The sequence below is a fragment of the Thamnophis sirtalis genome, unplaced genomic scaffold, assembly GCF_051295495.1.
Source record: "Thamnophis sirtalis isolate CommonGarterSnake01/CBP01778 unplaced genomic scaffold, rThaSir2_p1.2 scaffold_1, whole genome shotgun sequence".
Classification (NCBI taxonomy): Eukaryota; Metazoa; Chordata; class Lepidosauria; order Squamata; family Natricidae; genus Thamnophis; species Thamnophis sirtalis.
The window spans coordinates 117,707,783-117,725,120 of record NW_028261381.1 but is presented as its reverse complement, the minus strand read 5'-3'; the positions used below and the strand labels follow the sequence as shown (position 1 = coordinate 117,725,120).

The 17,338-nt window shown below is 44.7% G+C and overlaps 1 protein-coding gene across 3 annotated transcripts in view; it reads right to left on the bottom strand.

Moving 5' to 3' along the window:
* Positions 1 to 17,220: 17,220 nt before the first annotated feature.
* Positions 17,221 to 17,338, bottom strand: part of MEIS2 (Meis homeobox 2) — a 234,108-nt gene continuing 233,990 nt past the window's right edge. For all 3 annotated transcript variants that reach the window (XM_087723142.1, XM_087723139.1, XM_087723130.1), the window contains one exon: positions 17,221 to 17,338. This exon is cut by the window's right edge and continues 1,274 nt beyond it. The gene's annotated coding sequence lies outside the window, so the exon portion shown is untranslated.

The window sequence follows — 17,338 nt, the reverse complement described above, 5'->3', positions numbered from 1 at the left end:
ATCACCATTTGCAATTTTTTTAGCTGGGTTCCAACAAAGTCAATGGGAGAAACCAGACTCGCTTTACAACCATGATTCACTTAACAACTACAGCAAAAAGTCATAAAATTGGTCATGACTCTCTTAACAACAGTTCATGTCCCAATTGTGGTCATAAGTCGAGTCTACCTGTATATTTAACACTAAATCTGAGAAGAAAGTTTCCTAAGAGATTAAATGTCAACCTAAAGCCTTCTCCATTCTGACACCTACAAAATGGTTGGGATCTGTCCAAAAACTTTATAAAGCAGCACATATTTTAGTTACCCTTGCCTGTATAATCCACTATAACCAAATTTTAATGGTAAACTACTAAAATCAAGATTCTTCCTGAAAATATGGTTGCATCTTTAAGAAAATCATACTTTGGCCAAAATGGCTTATTTGGTCAGAAAAAAAGGTATACTTTTATTGTTGAGTGGAAACTTCTTATGGAATTTTGCATAAAACAAGCAAATGAACTTATGATTTATTATGGAATTTATGGTCTTAATGATTAAACAGGATGAATTATAGAAAGAAAAGAATCATGTTACAACCTTAGCGTAAGAAGTAAATTTATAATATTATTTAACTGTGTAAAGAAGATTGAAAGTTCTTCTTTACATCTTTTTCTTTTACTTTCCCCACCTTTCTTGTGCTTTTAGCTGCTTAATTTCTTTTTTCTTTTCTCCTCCTTACTTTACATGTAGCTTGTATTAGTTTCTAATCTTCCTTTTTAAACTAAATATATTTTAAAGAGAAAATCATATCTCTAAATAGCGTGTGACAAATAGCAACTACAACATATACAAGTTGTTAGCTTTCAAGGTAGCCTACTTACAAAGAAGTGCATCTTTTTTTAACCTATTTCTCATTATACAATGTATGCATACCGAAGGTAAATGAAGACTAGTTGAAGAACTTTACATGCCATGCTACCTTTACAGTAAATAAAAATGACTTCAATAACTTTACTTTCAAATAAATGTTCTAGCACTGAAGGTAAAACATTTTAAAAATGTATCAGCTGAATCACACTTCTATAAAGTAGATGGTTCTGCGGAAAATTAAACAGTTAGGCATCAGCTCAAATGGCACCCTTGACATATTACTCATCTTTAAGACAAGTTGGATATTTGACCAGAAAGAGAGCCAGAGGAGTCTGCTCTCACCTTTGAAAGGTGCAAAAGCACCATAGAAGGAATTGGGTTCCACAGCTCCAACCCATTTCTTCTCTGAAAGTGTAATTTATTAACCTCCGTATCTCCCTCTATGAGTGAGGAAGGTGGGGGGAGAAATTCTCTCTTTTATTGGAAAAGAATGAGGCCATCTCAAATAGCAAATTTAGAGAACTTGTAAAGGGGGGGGGCATATTGTCCAATATAACATGTGCTGTTTATTATTTATGTTTATGTTTTGATTTATTGGAGGAAAAGGCACCAAAATATAATAGGCAAAATCTATGTCAGAAGTGCAACATCTACATGAATACTAAATACACTACAGGCAGTTCATTGCATTATGCCAGGTAATGAAAACTTGCTGATAAAATTTATGGTATTATCTCTTATTAACAGAAACTATTTTAGTTAATTGAAGCTTACCATGAAACAATTATTTAACAGACTAGTTAGTTATCCCAAAATCTAAACCCTACAGCAACTTTTCAGACATTTGGATTAAAAGGAGCTCCATTCAGAGAAAGCTCAGTCTGCTTCCACATAAAGTGGATGAAAGGATACAGCAAACTGGCCCTTGATGCTCCTAGGATCTTAGAATTCTTGATGTACAAGCCAAAACTATTGGCTTGATTAAAAAAAGCAGTAACTTTGCACCCTCCCTAATTTACCCATTTTTATTTAATATTTTATACCCACTTAAGTGGTTGCTTTTTTAATGTATTCATTAAAAAAAACACCTCCTAAACCACAGCTATGATCAAATGGCAATCTATGAGAGACAGTCAAGACAGAAAGATCTAAACACAAGACAGGCGGAAATAGCTTATCTTCAAGTGTTGTAAAACAGTTCCTCACTAGACACCAACAGAAATAGAGGCAAGGCACGCATGGTAAAGGCATCTGTGAGTTACAATACACTATTCATTGCAAAGGTTATATTCCTTTCTCCCAACTACAGGTTGACATGTTCAGAATACAGGCAGTGCGCGCGGGGGGGGGGGGGGGAATCCCACCTTTTGACCAACAACTAGTGGCCTTCCTGATTGTTGCAGCCCTACTAACTTCTCTTATCTCCAAATTGGAGTTTCAGGAACACCATCCAATCACAATAAGAAGTAGCCCCTCCTTCACTTAACTTGGTTGAGAGTAAATCCCAGTGATCTCAAAGGAACTTTCTTCTACTACTTAAGAGTGTGTTTGTGCCCCAGATGGGGTTTGAAACTGGATATACAAATCCAAAAAAATCCAGTTTGGTGTACTGTAATGGTTAAGGCACACAGATAAAAATGGGAGATGATGATCTCTAGCCCTCCACTTTAGGCACAAAGCCAGATGGTTCACCTTTGGCCAGTCTCTTTTTCTCACCTCTAGGAAGGAGATAATGGTGAACTCCTTCTGAAAAACTGTCCCAAGAAAAGCCAATGTGAGGAAGGAATCAAAAACTAACTAGAAGTTTTCACACACAGAGACAGACAATCCCTACCATCCTCAGTCAATCATGAGCAAAGAGCTTTGCTGCTGATCTCAGTGGGTAGCTTTGGGGGGGGGGGGCGGTCACTCTGGCTTGACCAGAATTTCTTCTCTCCAAAGCCAGCTGCCCAGGCGTTTCAAGTTTCCCATTAGAACCTCATTCATATTGTGCCTGCAGAGACATTCACCACCCCAACCCCAGCAAACCCTTCCTAAGGTCATGGCATGTTTCCATTTGATTTATGTTCACTACTCCAGCAGCTATGAGGATGTGGGTTTTCCGCCTTGCCATTATCTCTAATTGCCACCTTGTTAATTTGGTTTGCGCTCCAGGGTGCCTCTGCTCAGATGGTTGGCAGGCAGAACCTTCTAACCCCAACCTCAAAGCTCCAGCCTTGGCTTTTGGTTGCACTTTTTGCTACTCTGCACCACAATGTAAAGGTTGCTCTATTGTCTCGGTGCTCTTAAAAAAAGAAGAAAAAAAAAGCAGAGTCCCAACCCCAACAAAGCTGGGAGGTTGATTTCAAGCAGACAGAGCTCCAAGAAAGCAGACAGGGCTCCAAATTGTCGACACCCAGCGAAACTCGTGCCGGGCTCGACCCTTTGCTCCGCACCAGCGGGGAAGAATAAGCCAGTGACCTGGCCTCAGATCTCTGCAGACGACGCAAGCGCCCTCATATCGCCGGTGAGCGAAACGGCGGGCGGGCGAGCGAGAGCGCGGGAAAACCCCGGTCCGGCTGGCCCATAGGCGCGCGTCGCTCGCCAGGGAAGGGGGAGGTTTTTAGGGACCGTCCGACTTTGACGCTCGAAAACGGGAGGCGGCTTTGCCCTCCCCAGCTTCACCCGGCGCTACTTCTGCAACAAAAAGCCGCGGGTTTTCTTTCCTCGCTGCCGCCCTTCAGGCAGACGCTGCGCAACAGGGCTTTTAGCAAGGTGGCGTCTGATCTCGCCTGTCATCCCCCGCAACGCCTCGTGGGAAAAGGAGCCCTTTTAACTCTTTCTTCCCACCCGTGTGCTGTTTTGTTTTCCTTGGAAGGGAGGCTAGCGCGACCTCCCTAGGGAACCTCAGGATTGGCCGCGAGGTGAGGGAACGACGACGTTAAGAATAAAAAATAAAAATAATTAAAAAAAAATACCTCCCCCTTTCTGCTCGGAAAAACCTGAACACCGCCAGGCAAAGGTAGCAGATGAAGAGGCTGCGGAGCATGTCAGCTGTCGCTTTACTTTAAAAATAAATAAATAAAAGGACCTTGGCCAGATAAGAGCGTAGCTTTCTGACGTCAGATGGTTGCTCCCTTCCTTTGGCCCGTCAAAAGAGGTTCCCGCCAACGCTTCCCTGAGGTGCGGGACTTCCAGCCTTTTGCTTCCCTTGCAACCGCGGCGAAGGGGGCGGAATGAAGGATTTCTTTCTCACTTTGAGCCGGCGGTGCCTGGAATGAAAAGCGCGGGTCAACAGTTTGGCTCCCGGGGATGCGCGCAACTGCTGAGCCCGATCCTAACGCAGGCTGCGTGTGCCACACACACCCCTACCTAGGAATTAGCCTCTTTCAATGCTCCGGGGTTTACTTCAGAGTAGATGAATAATAAAACCCAGCGGTTAGGTGCCCTGAAAGCAACGAGCCTCTCCTAAAATCAGCTCAGTTGGTTTCGCCTTCCGCTTTGGGGCTCATTGGCTCGCTTTCGGGCCGGACGTTAAGGCAAACCGGCTAGCCGCGAAAGGCAACTCGGGCCACGTCCATTCTGATAAAGAAAAAGGAATTGAGCAAAAGCGGTTAGTTTTTAAACCCAGTTTATCGAGGTTAGGTCATCAAACCTTTGGTTGTAAACGATTCTTTGAGACTTTCCACTGGGATTAAATTGGATTATTGCCTAAGAATCAGAAAAATCTCAAGCCCCGAGTTTAAGAAACCCCGTTTGCGAGGAGGTTGTTTTGGAAGTGGCAGAACGCAAACCCACGCAAGCCACACATTATGTGGTCCCATTTAAATGAATGGGAACTGCGCGGCGCCCTTTATCTGAGCTGGCAGAACTTGGGGAAAGGGGGTGAACCCCAGCAATTTCTTACGGCACAAGCAGAAAGAAGAGCTAGTCGCTAAGGCTCTTTACAGCACTCAAGGCAAAATACCTTATGCAATCACGGGTGCTTTGGATGCCACCTGCTCGGCGCTGCTTCTAGGTTTATTAATGGGTTCAAAGCCTTCCCTGCGTTTGTTTCCAAATCAGCTGTGCTTTGCTTTCCGCGCCAAAGTCACCAGGCTGCGGGGCATTTACGAATGATTGCCTCTGAGCATGTCCAGAGTGGGCTTCCCAGATTTTGAGAAAGGGGCTTGGGGGTCTCGATGCTTGTGCTTGAAGGGCCACTGCCCTCAGTTACCATCCAAAGAAGAGAGAGGGGGAGCCCACACTCCCCAAAGCCTCGTGAGAATGAGGGACGAGCGACCTTTGCACTGAGCGCGGCCTTCAGATCCAAGGACCGGGATCTGCCTCCGGTTTCCGCCAGGTGCGAGCGGAACCTGCCTCCCCCGAAAGAGGCTGCCCTCTCGGGAAAGGCGTGGGCCCAGTTCCAGCTAGCGGGATTTCCCAGGCCAAGGCGTTTTCCACTCACTCCCGGCTGAGGTCAACGGGAGGGCAAAGGCGGCGAGGAAGGGAGCCGCCGTTTGAGCGATCCGCCTGCACCTCCCTTACCTGGCCGCGGGGCTTTGTTTTTCGCGCTAGCTCCTCTTCGTGCGGGTGTGCCGGTCCCGCCTAGGGATCGGAGCCGGTTCCAGGACAGACCCCGCCCTCCAGGTCTTCAATCACCGCTAGGCGTCAATTCCAAAGCGGGAGTCTTCCCCCAACACCCCCTCCTTCTCGGCCCTATCCCGAATCCCAGAAATTGGCCGGCTTCTCTTCCAGAGGCGGCAGGTTGCTGCCCTCGGCGGCGCAAAGAAATAAGCCCTTTTGGAAACCCAAGACATATCCGGTCTTATTTTAGCCCGCCACCTTTACTCGGAGGTAGATCTGACTAACTTCAGTAAGGCTGAATGTCCGGCAAACATTCTTAGAACTGTGATTCAATCCCAAAATGTTCACCGAATTCTGGATCCCGTTGACAGTGCAAAAGCCAAGTGGTTGGGAAATATCTAGCTGAAATAATAGTTTATCTTCCGGCTATTTGAAATTAAATTAAAGAAAGAGCTATCGTGGGATTTTTTTTAAGGAAGCAAAACAAGAGATATTCTAACAAGAATTCCCCGGCGGACTTTATTTTGTGAGATGTTCGTATCCCGACAATACTAACCGTATTGATCGTATTCTTTTGTTTATTGCACAACTGTTCTCAAGAGCGTGGTGAATCTTTTTTTTTTTCAAGTGAAAAGGTGTACCAAATAAATCAGTTTGATGCAAGGAGGAGTCGCAAAAGGAAAGGAGGCCTTTTACAAACGCCAATCCGGACCATTTTCACCTCGGATCCTCCAGATTTCTGTTTACAGACAGAAATCTGGAGAATCCGAGGTGAAAATGGTCCGGATTGGCGTTTGTAAAAGGCCCCCTTTCCTTTTCCTGCTCATAATCCTCCCCCTCGTGCCCGAGACGAGGCCGTCTCCCCCGTGCCTCTCGCCGAGGACCCAGGCCGGATAGCTGAGCCCGGCGACTACACCCCACACACCCCGGCCTTCCACTCTCTCAGCTGGGCCGCGCGCTCGGAAAAGCCAAGCAAAGGCAGAAACGAAGGCGGCTTGTATTTCCCCTTCCCCCACATATACAACCCCCCCCCCGCCTCTTTCCCTCATAATCTTCAACTGGCCTAAGATTAATACCAGGATGTATCCTAGGAAGGAAGGGAGCTGCTCCTCTAAAGACCATCGCTGGGATAATTTACTTAAGATGCTGACAAGACTGTCACGAAGCCTACTTTTTATTATTATTATTATTATTATTATTATAGTTAAGACAAGCAGTGGCACAAGGCACGGAGCATTTGATTTTTTTTTTTTAAAAAGTAAGGTACATTAATTTTATGAGCGCCTTTCTCATAAATATTGTTGTTTGCGCTCCCTCCCCCGCTCTCTGTGACGGGAGGGGGATTTGCAATGGAAATGATGCCTTTGTTTCAAGGGGGAGAAATTGTCTTTGCCGCTGGAATAAATTCCTCCGCTCCTCCCATCCACACTTCATAAAAATAAATAAATAATACCCGACGCTTTTTGTCCTTTTTTCGCCGCCACCCAAAAAAAAAAAAGAAGAAAGGAAGATCTCCTCCTTTGCTTCGCTTTGTTGTGTCTGTCCTTCGCTTTTATACCCTGAAACCTACTAAACCTGCCGGTTCTGCTCCTAAAGCAGACAAAATAACCCTTTAAACTATAAATATTTAACTGTACCTGAGTTTATTCAGTGGCCCGAGTGTCTCTTTAAAGGCAGGTGATTTATGCTTTTATTTGTGCAGTTAAACTGTTTGGCTGCCTTCCTTCGCCTTTCCAACGTGAACCGTTCAAGCCCTCTATCTCTCCCAGATAGCTGCGGCATCTCCGAGGGGGCAACTCAGCCGCATCCCCTCGAAAAGGGGATCCCTTTGCCGCCCAGAGATCCTCAGTCTCTAAGCCCGCAAAGATGGGGACACTCCAGCATTGCTGGAGCAATAAAGCCGTTGGGCTCCAAGTCGTAGGTTGCCTCTTTTAGGTGCCTCGGAAAATGCCAGGGTGGCCCGCTCTTTCCTTACACCTGAAACCCCAGGATCTCTGAGGATTTGCCCCCACCCCCGTCCTCTGAAACTTCATCAGCGCTAACTTCTTTAATTTTGAATTGCATTTATTCGATCCGTGTCTACACACAGGGCTCTTTTGGAGGAAGGGTGCTTGGGGAGAGGGCTCCGAGAGAAGGCTTTCAACCCCGAAGGAACATCAACGGGGTTATTTGTCAGATCTAATCTGGAAATGTTAACATCCTAGAGTTGTGGCAAGTAGGGAGGACACGAGTGCCATGAGGAAGGGTCCCCGCTGAAATCCCTTTGGCTGCTGGATCGGCCGGTTTCCACACCGACCCCGTCGGACATTATTCAGAATTATTTCATTCTGGGCTTCCTGCAGTCCTGAGTGGGTTCTTGGGCAGCTAAGGGGGCTCCTTCCTTTCCAGTACGATGAGCGTTGAGGAATGCAAAAGCTTCCCTTCCCTCTTTTCGATATTTGTTTAGTGCTGGGCTGGGGGGCGGGGGGCGAGGGAGAGAGGTCTTAATGGGGTTTCCAAGCAGCTGCCTATAATAAGATCATACAGCTAACGGATAATGAATAAACGGAGAGCCAGCTTCACGCTGGTACGTTTCTTGGTCCCTCTGTTGTTGTTGTTTTAAATCGCATTTCCTAGTAGCAGTATAAAAAGGATATAAAATGCAGGGCCCTTAAAATAAATGCATGGCCTTTATTATGCCAGAGACGACCTCTTTAAAAAGCTCTGTCGGGAAAAAGGACGAGGGTTTCCTCTGTTGCGACCAAACAAGCGGCGCTTCGGAGGGACGCCGCGTCCCCCACCTTGGCGTTTCTTTACCCAGGGCCCGGAGCAGGTAACAACTAGGAGCAGGCCGGTCTCCGTTCAACTCCGAAGAAGTTGCGTGGCGTTTCACAAAGGCATTTGGGAAGGCCAACCGCTGAATGGAGATCTTGGTTTTTTTTAAAAATTGCAAGTCTTTTAATTTCTTTCACTACCTGATTTCCCTCTCCTCTTTCAGACAGACGTCTTTTTTTAAAAAAAGCATCAAATCTCTAATCAGGTCCCTCCTATATGCATTTGACCCTTTGCGCCCCCCCCCCCCCCGTTAGACCTGGCAGGGGATGTTGGGGGATGTAGTTAGGCAACGTAATCCGGAGATTTGGAAGGATTTGTCCTGCAATTGTAATCCTCCGGTGCCGAGGGGGAAGCTCATTGCCCGGCTGGCCAGATAGGCAGGCTGCTTCCTTGCTTTCTCTCGAGCAACAACAGCCAAGACGGGAAATCTCTTAGGTTGTTTTTTTTTGGGGGGGGGTGAGTCCGTGGGGGGAACGAGTGTATTTGCGTGTATTTAGATTGAAACATTCGCCCGTGACTCTCCAATCCCTGTACCAGCAGGGGGCGCTCTGACGTTGTGTCTCGTTGGCCAGAGCCGAGGGAAAACGCTTGAGTTTTCTTGTCCTGGAAACCGAGAGGGAAGGACAGAGCGGCGCGGCGGGGCGGGTGGGGGGGGGGAGAGGAAGAATCCCGTGGTTCCCAAGCCCCAAGGGTTGCGGTTCTTGTAACTCGAGCTCGCCTCCGCCCTCTCTTGCTCGCACCCGGTGGCGACAGGTAGAGGCGGCTCCCGATCGCGCCCGGCTGCAGCTGCTGCGAACTTCTGCAGCGCTGAACGGACGCGGGGCTCTCCGTTTTCCCGCCCTTTGGATACCACTAGGCATTATGCAACTTATTAAACCCAACGATAAATTGTCAACATTTTTTTCGCCTGTTAGTTCCGCTGATCCAGGCAGGATTTATTTTCAGATCTAAGGTCCCGGAGCTATAATGCGCGATTTCTTTTCCTTAAATAAAATTGGTCAAATGTTGACAACCTTTAAGCCAATCTAACACTCAAGATTACTGATGGGAAACTAATGAGAAAATATCAGATCGTCCGGCCTGGGGGCTCCTAATTAAATCTTAGTTGATTGAAAAATAAAAGCCAGGGTTCCTTTCTTTCTAAGGGAAGAGAAGGGGGGGGGAACATGCTTGAGGCTTAAGTTTAGCCACGTTTTTACTTATATTTTAACGCCCCTCCGCAACCACTTTAATCCTCTCGCCTTTTTCCCCCCCCCTCGCTTGTCCCTAAAAAAAAGCCTGACATTATTTCTTGGCTATTTGAAGACATTCGATCAGGAATTATTATCACTTTTTTTGGCCCAGTAAATATTAAGGCCTCTAAGCAACGTGATTTAGCTAATTAGAAAATTTACATCATTAAGTCTCGGGGAAAGCGAACGGGAGGGAGGAGAGAAAGGAGAAAGAGAGAGATCTGTCAGTCATTTTAAAGGAGACAGGTCCTATTGAAGTGTGAAGAAATCGGCTCTAATTCAAAAAGGCAATCGGGCAGAAAAAGCCCTCAACATTACCCTGCTAGTTATTAATCAGAAAGGGTCTCTTTCTTTTTCTCCTTTGCCCAGTAATGGCAAACCCGCGGTACATCGTTAGTTTCTCCCACCGCCTCAGCAGAGTTCCCATTCAAGCTTTTCTGCTACTGGCCTAGGTCCCATATTGATAGCCAGTATTTGTCTATTCAAGGCTCATAGATTTGAAAATGTTTCTATGTTAGGGAAGGAACCAGACCCGCAGGAAAAAGTCGGTTAGGCAAGGCTCCCTTTTTCTAATTCCCTCCCCCTAATTTAGACGCCTCTATTTGTTTGGGGGAAGGGGAGAAAGAGGTGGTAGAATAGTCTCTCCGCTCCGCTTCCCATTTTTGTTAAAGTTGAGTTTAAAACCTATTTTGCCGGGTGAACTCCTCGATCAGGCTTTGGTTTCTTTTAAAACATAGGAGAGCCACCTTTCTTTCTTTCTTTCTTTCTTTCTTTCTTTCTTTCTTTCTTTCTTTCTTTCTTTTTCTTTTTCTTTCTCGGCCATCTCTGCCCAACCAAACGATTTGCGCACCTTTTAAGGAAAAGAGGGAAGGAAAAGGCTGGTTCTCAGGCTGCGCGCGGCGCAAAGCAGGCTTGTTTGGGGTAGTCCCATCGAAACCAGCGAGTTTCCTTCTGAGAAAGTGGGTATAAAGCCCTGTCGGTGGGATTCTAAGGGAAATTAGGAAAGAGTTACTTAGCTGAAAATGTGTGTGCGTGCCTTGTAGGCGCGCGCGCTCAGCAGAGATGCCAAGAAGGTCTGGGCCTTGTCCAGCAGCAGATGGAAGATGCAGAGAAAGAGGCCTGCAAAAATTGGGAGGGGGGAGTGGCATTTCCTCAATAAAATAATCTCCTTCTTTCCACACCGGTAGGTATATATTTAAAGCAGCGGACATCTCTTCCTCTCTCCCTCCCTCCCTCTCTCAGCAGCACTTAAATTAGATTCAATTAAATCACAAACCAGACTCCCATCACAATCAATCCCTACCGCTCTTTTTACCAATGCAACCTTTTCTACATGCCTTACAAACCTCCTTCGGTTCAGGGGCGCTTTACCCCCGCCTTGCAAACTAGCGGTGACACCCTTTCCTCCGGACCCCTCCGCAGATCCAGTCCGAGACCCTTCGCAGGGAGAAGGCCGGAGGAAATAACCGATTAAGGCAGCGGAAGGTGTAGCCGTTCCCATCCGCGGCGATTCATTCGAGGACGCGTTGACTTGGCTGCCCTTCAAAAAGAAGGGGCGCAGCCAGCACCTTACGAACTTTCGCAAACCGCGCTCCTTTCACACGTGGTAGTGCAACCCAGCCAGCGGTCTTCAAATAGTTGATTTAAAGCTTCCTGGCGATCGCAGCGCTCTTGGCCAAAGGAAGGTAGCTTTCGTTTTGGTATATACACCACCAGAACCTGGGCACATACAGACAAGAACGTGTTTGTGCAAAGCAACGGGTGGGGGTGGGGGTGGTAAGAAGCCTTGGGGGCACACGTTGTTTTGCACCCTACGGGAAACCCACGTCTTCCTTAATCTATTCCTTAATCTATTCTTTCGTAAATAGCCCCAGAGCTTCCACAATCCGGGAGGCTGGGAAGTCTGAACGAAGGGGCAGGAAGTTGGTAGAGGCAGCTCACAAGAGCCTTCCTGGGACGCGGGAATAAATTGGCGGGCTTCTGGGTGTGTGTGGAAACCCCGTCCCGCTTCAGGTAAGCTCCCAAACTGAAGCAGGGAGCGAGGCACTTAAGTTACTGTAACAGTTCCGACGCCTTTAACAACTCACAAGTACAACACAGTCACTTTCGAATCTAATGAAAGAAATATCGATTCTCTCCTGCACCGCCCTCCTCCCCAAACCCAGCCGGCCGCTGAACCATAATTCATCTGTAAAGTCAAAACCGGATCTTAAGCCAAAAGGGGGGGGGGGGAGAGAATCAGAGAGCAAAGGTGATTTCTATCCTCGAACGGTTCGAAGCAAAACAAAGGCGAGCGCAGGGAGAGCTGCATCTGTCCCACAAAGGCAGATTTCGGGAGCAAAGGGGTTCAAACTCCGGGTCCTTCGACGCGAGAAGACACTTTGCCCGGTAAACAATGGAGGTCACCCCTTCTGCACCCAGCGTTTTCACCCAACGGCAACTTAAGTCAAAACAAACAACTAGCCTCGCCGTTGGGTGATCGGTTGATTTCCCCCCCTTCCCCCCTTATTTTTTTATCCGAAACCCATTGGCCGAGAGGAAAGGGGTGAAGCTGGTTGGGGGGGTTGGGTGTATGGGGGGGTGTCATTCTCCGCTTCTCCCTTTTGTATTGTAAGCGAGAGCAAAGAAGTTTTTGTTTGGTGGGTTTTCATTGATCAGTCACTCCGAGCTAATGTAATTATCCTCATCAATAGAGGGCTGCAGAGAGAATCATTATGTGGGTGACATTGATAAATGATCACCCAAGAGCTGCCTTTTCTCCTGGGCACCCTCACATCTAACCCTCCCACATGCGCGAGGTAGCCATAGAAACACCTTGAGCGCCTCCCATGCTCTGGCTGCTAGTGGGGAAAAGGCAGCGCGCCCCGCCGCCCAAAGACCCAACTTTCCACGCCTGCATCGCCAACGCCTCCCGGTTCAACTTCTTGGGCGCGAGCATTGTTGTCCGGGCCTCTCTCTTGCCTCGGCCTCTCTGGCTTCTCCCACTTCAGCATCCCCGGAGCAGCCACCGGAGTCCCAGCTATTGAGGGGAAACGTCGCCCGGCGGCTTTGTCCTCAAGGAGTTAAATAACGAGGTTGCCTGCACTCGAGGGCGACGTGGCTTTTCTCTAAGTAATTGCGTGTAATGCAAAACCCATTAGTTGGAGAGAGGCGTTCTTTTAAGTTGCGCCGTGGCACAATGTGCAGCGTCTCCCAATCCGGCAAATAACTCAGCGGGCGAAGCTCTTTGCGAAGTGCCTCAACCTGAAATCATCATCACCATTATTATTACCACCGCCGACAAGGACTTTTTCTTTTCTTTTCTTTCTTTTTTCCCCTCTTTTTGGTATTTATTCCCTAAGTAAGACACAAAAAGAAAACCCCTTTAATCCTCTAAGTGCTTTATTTAAGCAAATAAGAAAATGCGGCGCGAGGTAATTGATTCATAATGGAGAAGCTGCAAAGAGGGTGGAGGTGTTTGTTTATTCGGTTCCTAAAGCTGCTGAGGAAGGGGGAGGGTCTCCTCCTGGGTCATCCATCATGACTGTGGCAGGGACCCTGCCCAGAAGACCCACCTCCCTTCTGCCTCACTTCCCCTAAACTATTAATATGAAAATCTGCTTTATAACATCTCCACCCAGTCCCTTCTTATTCTCTCTGTGGGGGTTTTCTTCCCCTACCAAACTTGGCCAGAAACACTCTCAAAGCCTCCCCCTCCACTCCCACCCTTCAATTGTGTCTGTTTCTCAGGTTACAACCCTAATAACTCTCCTGCCTTGAGAATGATACCCACTTAATTTGACAAGGTTTACTTTGGAATGAACATGCAGGAGGCTGTGGGGTAGAGGAGAAGCGAAGAATAGCAACTCTTTAAAAAGCCACAATTTGTATGAGGAATTAGAGCTCCTGGATCCTAGTCCTACACTAATATAGAGGTAAAGAAAGGCCAAGGCTGTCTTCCTAACAAAAGAGGAAGCTTGAAACATCTTTCTTCTTAGAACCACTGGATTTTCCCCATCTCGCAAAAGGGAATTGGGTGGGGGGACTAAATGTATCCTGCCATTTCTCACAGGCACTGTGATCTTTCTGCCATGGGCTTTTCTCTCCTTGCCATCCCCTTAATGGGATTTAGACTTATTTATTCATTACTATTTATATATGTATGCACTACGTATGATGCTATATGTGAATTATGTTGTCGTGATTTGTGCTTTTAGCAGTGCTCACACATGGCACAAAAGCTTTTAGAGGCTCAGAACAGCCCCTTCCTGTACATCCTATACAAATTTGCTGGGCCTTCTGTAAATTCATAGTATTTGCTCTCTTTAGCTAGGTATGGAAATTGCAATCTTGTAGTCCTATTTAAAACATACCTACTTAGATGTACATTGCATTGCAGCCCTGGCATCAGGTCTGAAGGGAGAATTTGGGTCCTGCAGAGAAATAATGTTAAAATTTAAAATATTTATTTGGTGAAACTTTTAGATGACACTACATCATTCACCACATATACATTTTGCTTTGTACATGAACTCAATATACAATCTTGCCTAGGGGGAAAAAAAAGTGTTCCTGAACCAATTTCATGTCTCCCTTTTACATTAGAAGTCTACCAAAAACAGCTAGAAGTTAAAACTCCTGTTTTCCTTGTCAAGATTCCTTCCATAACAAAGAATGGATCAATTTCAAACGTTTCTTATTTTCTAGGATTACAGAGTCTTCTTTGGTTTGTTCAGGGAAATGGAAAATTAGATATCCCCCCTCCAATAAACAAGAGGTGTTTTCTATTTTCTATTACCTTTCGTTTCCCAGAACGTAAGCAATTTTAGTCAAACTAAAGTATTTCCTTTAACACTGTGCCGCTGTCAAAACACTATTCCCATTTTCTTTCACTTTTGACAGCTGAACATTTTTTAAATATACCCAAATCAGAACTCTCTGTGCTAAATAGTAAACCTCAGATGGCACAATCTTTTCACATTATAGTGCAGCTCAGATTCTACCAACATAGCTCATGCAGATTAGAACCTAGGGAGAGAAAAGAAGCTGTAGGAATAAAAAGATTTTAGTTCATTACAAAAATAAGAAAAAGGTTAAGTTTGCTGGGAAAATTTAATATCTTCACCAAAACCATATTTTGCCAAGGTCAGGAAATAGTCACAACATCTGATTTAAAATATGACTATTTGGTTTCAGTTTCCTTTAAAATAAAAAAAGAAAAGAAAATGTTTTGGTACTGCTCTAATAATCTAATGCTTAGTTTATATTTCCAAGAATGTAAGAACTGAATAACAAAACCGAGAATCGCAAAGGTTTAAATCCAAGTTAAATTTAACATCTAATATAGAAATTGTTTTCTGTCCAGGCATAGTTGAGCTGTCTCAGCTATGTAGAACTTCATATTCCTTTTCAGTTGTATAGCATTTTAAGACTGAAAGGTTGCTTTGCAATTGTTTTAATATGTTAAAGAATCAAATGAAAATATTTACCAATCAAGTTGAGGAAAAATGCCTGTGTGCAGCAGAAGACAGTGGAAATGGTGCCCCATTTCCTGATGGCACAAAAACCTCCCAAAGTAGCAGTTCATCTATGCTTGTTCCTTGTGCCATACCACTTGAAGCACATTGCTTCCCTTTCCTTATGAGATGTGGGACAGTTGGCTGATAGTTTTGCAAACAATCTCTAGACCATCATTGGATTCCTCAATTGTAACACTTATTCTATTAATTCAATTGTAGTCTTTCTGTTTCATGACATTAGATATGCTCCAGCAAAAATTCCTTTCTGCCGCAAATCTACCTACAAAGAAAAGAGGTTATATTATGAAGTCCCTCTGCCAGGCACGTAATGGCATGTACTCTCTAAAAACATGGAGGAATGGGGAGAAATCTGGATTGTTGCTCCTCTTCAGGCCCATGTGATTGTTTTGTTTCCAACTCATTGAATTCCCTAACACTCATGGAATTCAGTAACACTCAGCTCTTATGAACCTACTGTAGTCTTAGTCTCAATAAATCCTTTCATGTGATTGATGTCATTTTAAAAAGTAACAATGTGAGAGGAGGCTATATGGCCCTGTGTGCATGGGTACAAACCATAACTGACAGTTAGGTCTCATTTTTAAGACAACATATCAGTGTTTCAGTCCTGAGTACAGCCTATTTCTTTAGGCCAGGAAGGAGTGTTTCCTATTTTGTCCCTGTGAAAAACTATTGTTATCTATGTCAGTGTTTCCCAACCTTGGCAATGGAAAGAGGTCCAGACTTCAACTCCCAGAATCCCCCAGCCACCGAATGCTGGCTGCGGGATTCTGGGAGTTGAAGTCCAGATCGCTTCCCGTTGCCAAGGTTGGGAAACACTGATCTATGTTACATTACTTTAAAAGTAACATTAATAATGTAGTATATTAATTCTAAAACCAGGAACCATTATTTCTCAGTGTGGACAAAACATAAACCATGTTAATTAGAGACTTCCTATGTTAATTTCTGTATCCTGTGAAGGAAAGCAAAAGGTTCATGCATATTTTACCTTAATAATCTGAAATGCAACCACTTGATTGTATTTGTTGTTGTATCCTACTTTATGTAGTACATAAAGTATTTGTATTTAAGTACTCTAAAAATTATTTTAGATATCTATGCCTGCATTGCTATGCACACATATTTAAAAGAGAGGCATACACAGTGTTTCTGTGTAAACATACATAGAATTGCAGACTAATTATTAGAGCTGTGCAAACCTTGGAAAAGTGCTTTGTAACATGTAGAAATATGTAACAATTCTTTTGAAATATTTTCACAGTCCTGATAATTATCAGTGACAGACATTGTCCAACCCATTCTTATTCATTTAAAGAGGATTAAATTTGATATTTTTGTTATATGTTTATATAAATAAAACAAAATGGTTTGGAAGTGAAATTATTAGGATAGGATAGGATAGAATAGGATGACAGGAGTTGGAAAGGACCTTGGAGGTCTTCTAGTCCAACCTCCTACTCAGACAGAAAACCCTATACAGGTGTTGCTGAACCTTTTTGGCACTGAATGCTGAAACAGGAGCATGCATGCGCACATGCACACATGTGCTGGAAACCAGAAGAGCAGCTTCCCAGCACATGCATGGGCACCAGGCAGCTGGTCTTCCGCTTTCTGGCACTCCAATGGGTGTGAAGACCAGCTGGTCGGTGTGCTGGAACCCGGAAGAGCAACGGGTGACGGCTCACATGCCTGGAGAGATGGTTCTGCATGCCACTTCTGGCACGCGTGCCATAGGTTCACCATCACTGTGACCTATACCATTTCAGACAAATGGTTATCCAATCTCTTCTTAAAAACTTCCAGTGTTGGAGCACCCACAACTTCTGGAGGCAAATTGTTCCACTGATTAATTATATCAGAAATTAAATCTATTCATGAACTAACATTAATAATTTCATCCTGCATGACAGTCCATAAGCTTTGTATTACAGTCAGTTATGGGTTTGTTCAATTAAGGCTAAGGATAGAAATGGAGAGAATTGAAAAAAACAACCCTATTCATGTACTTCCTTTTACCACACATATGGAAACAGATATATGGTTTTGTTCTAGATCTAAAGGTTACACATAATTCTAATAATATTATACCGCATTAAAGGATTTATAACCTAATTTGCTATTATAAAGCCCTATAAATTTAGGTACGTTTTATTTCAGTTATTATATGCAACAAATGCAAGATAATAGCTCTTGCTATCACTAGAAAACACATTATTCTACTCATGATTAAAAACGCAAGTGTCTAACCCAAAAAAATCAAAAAATGAAATATTTATTACCGCATTTTGTGACTTAACACTTTTTTTTAAAACATAACGTCACAGTCCTCATACAAGTATTTTAATGTAAATTTTGACAAAGCTTAAAGGTAACA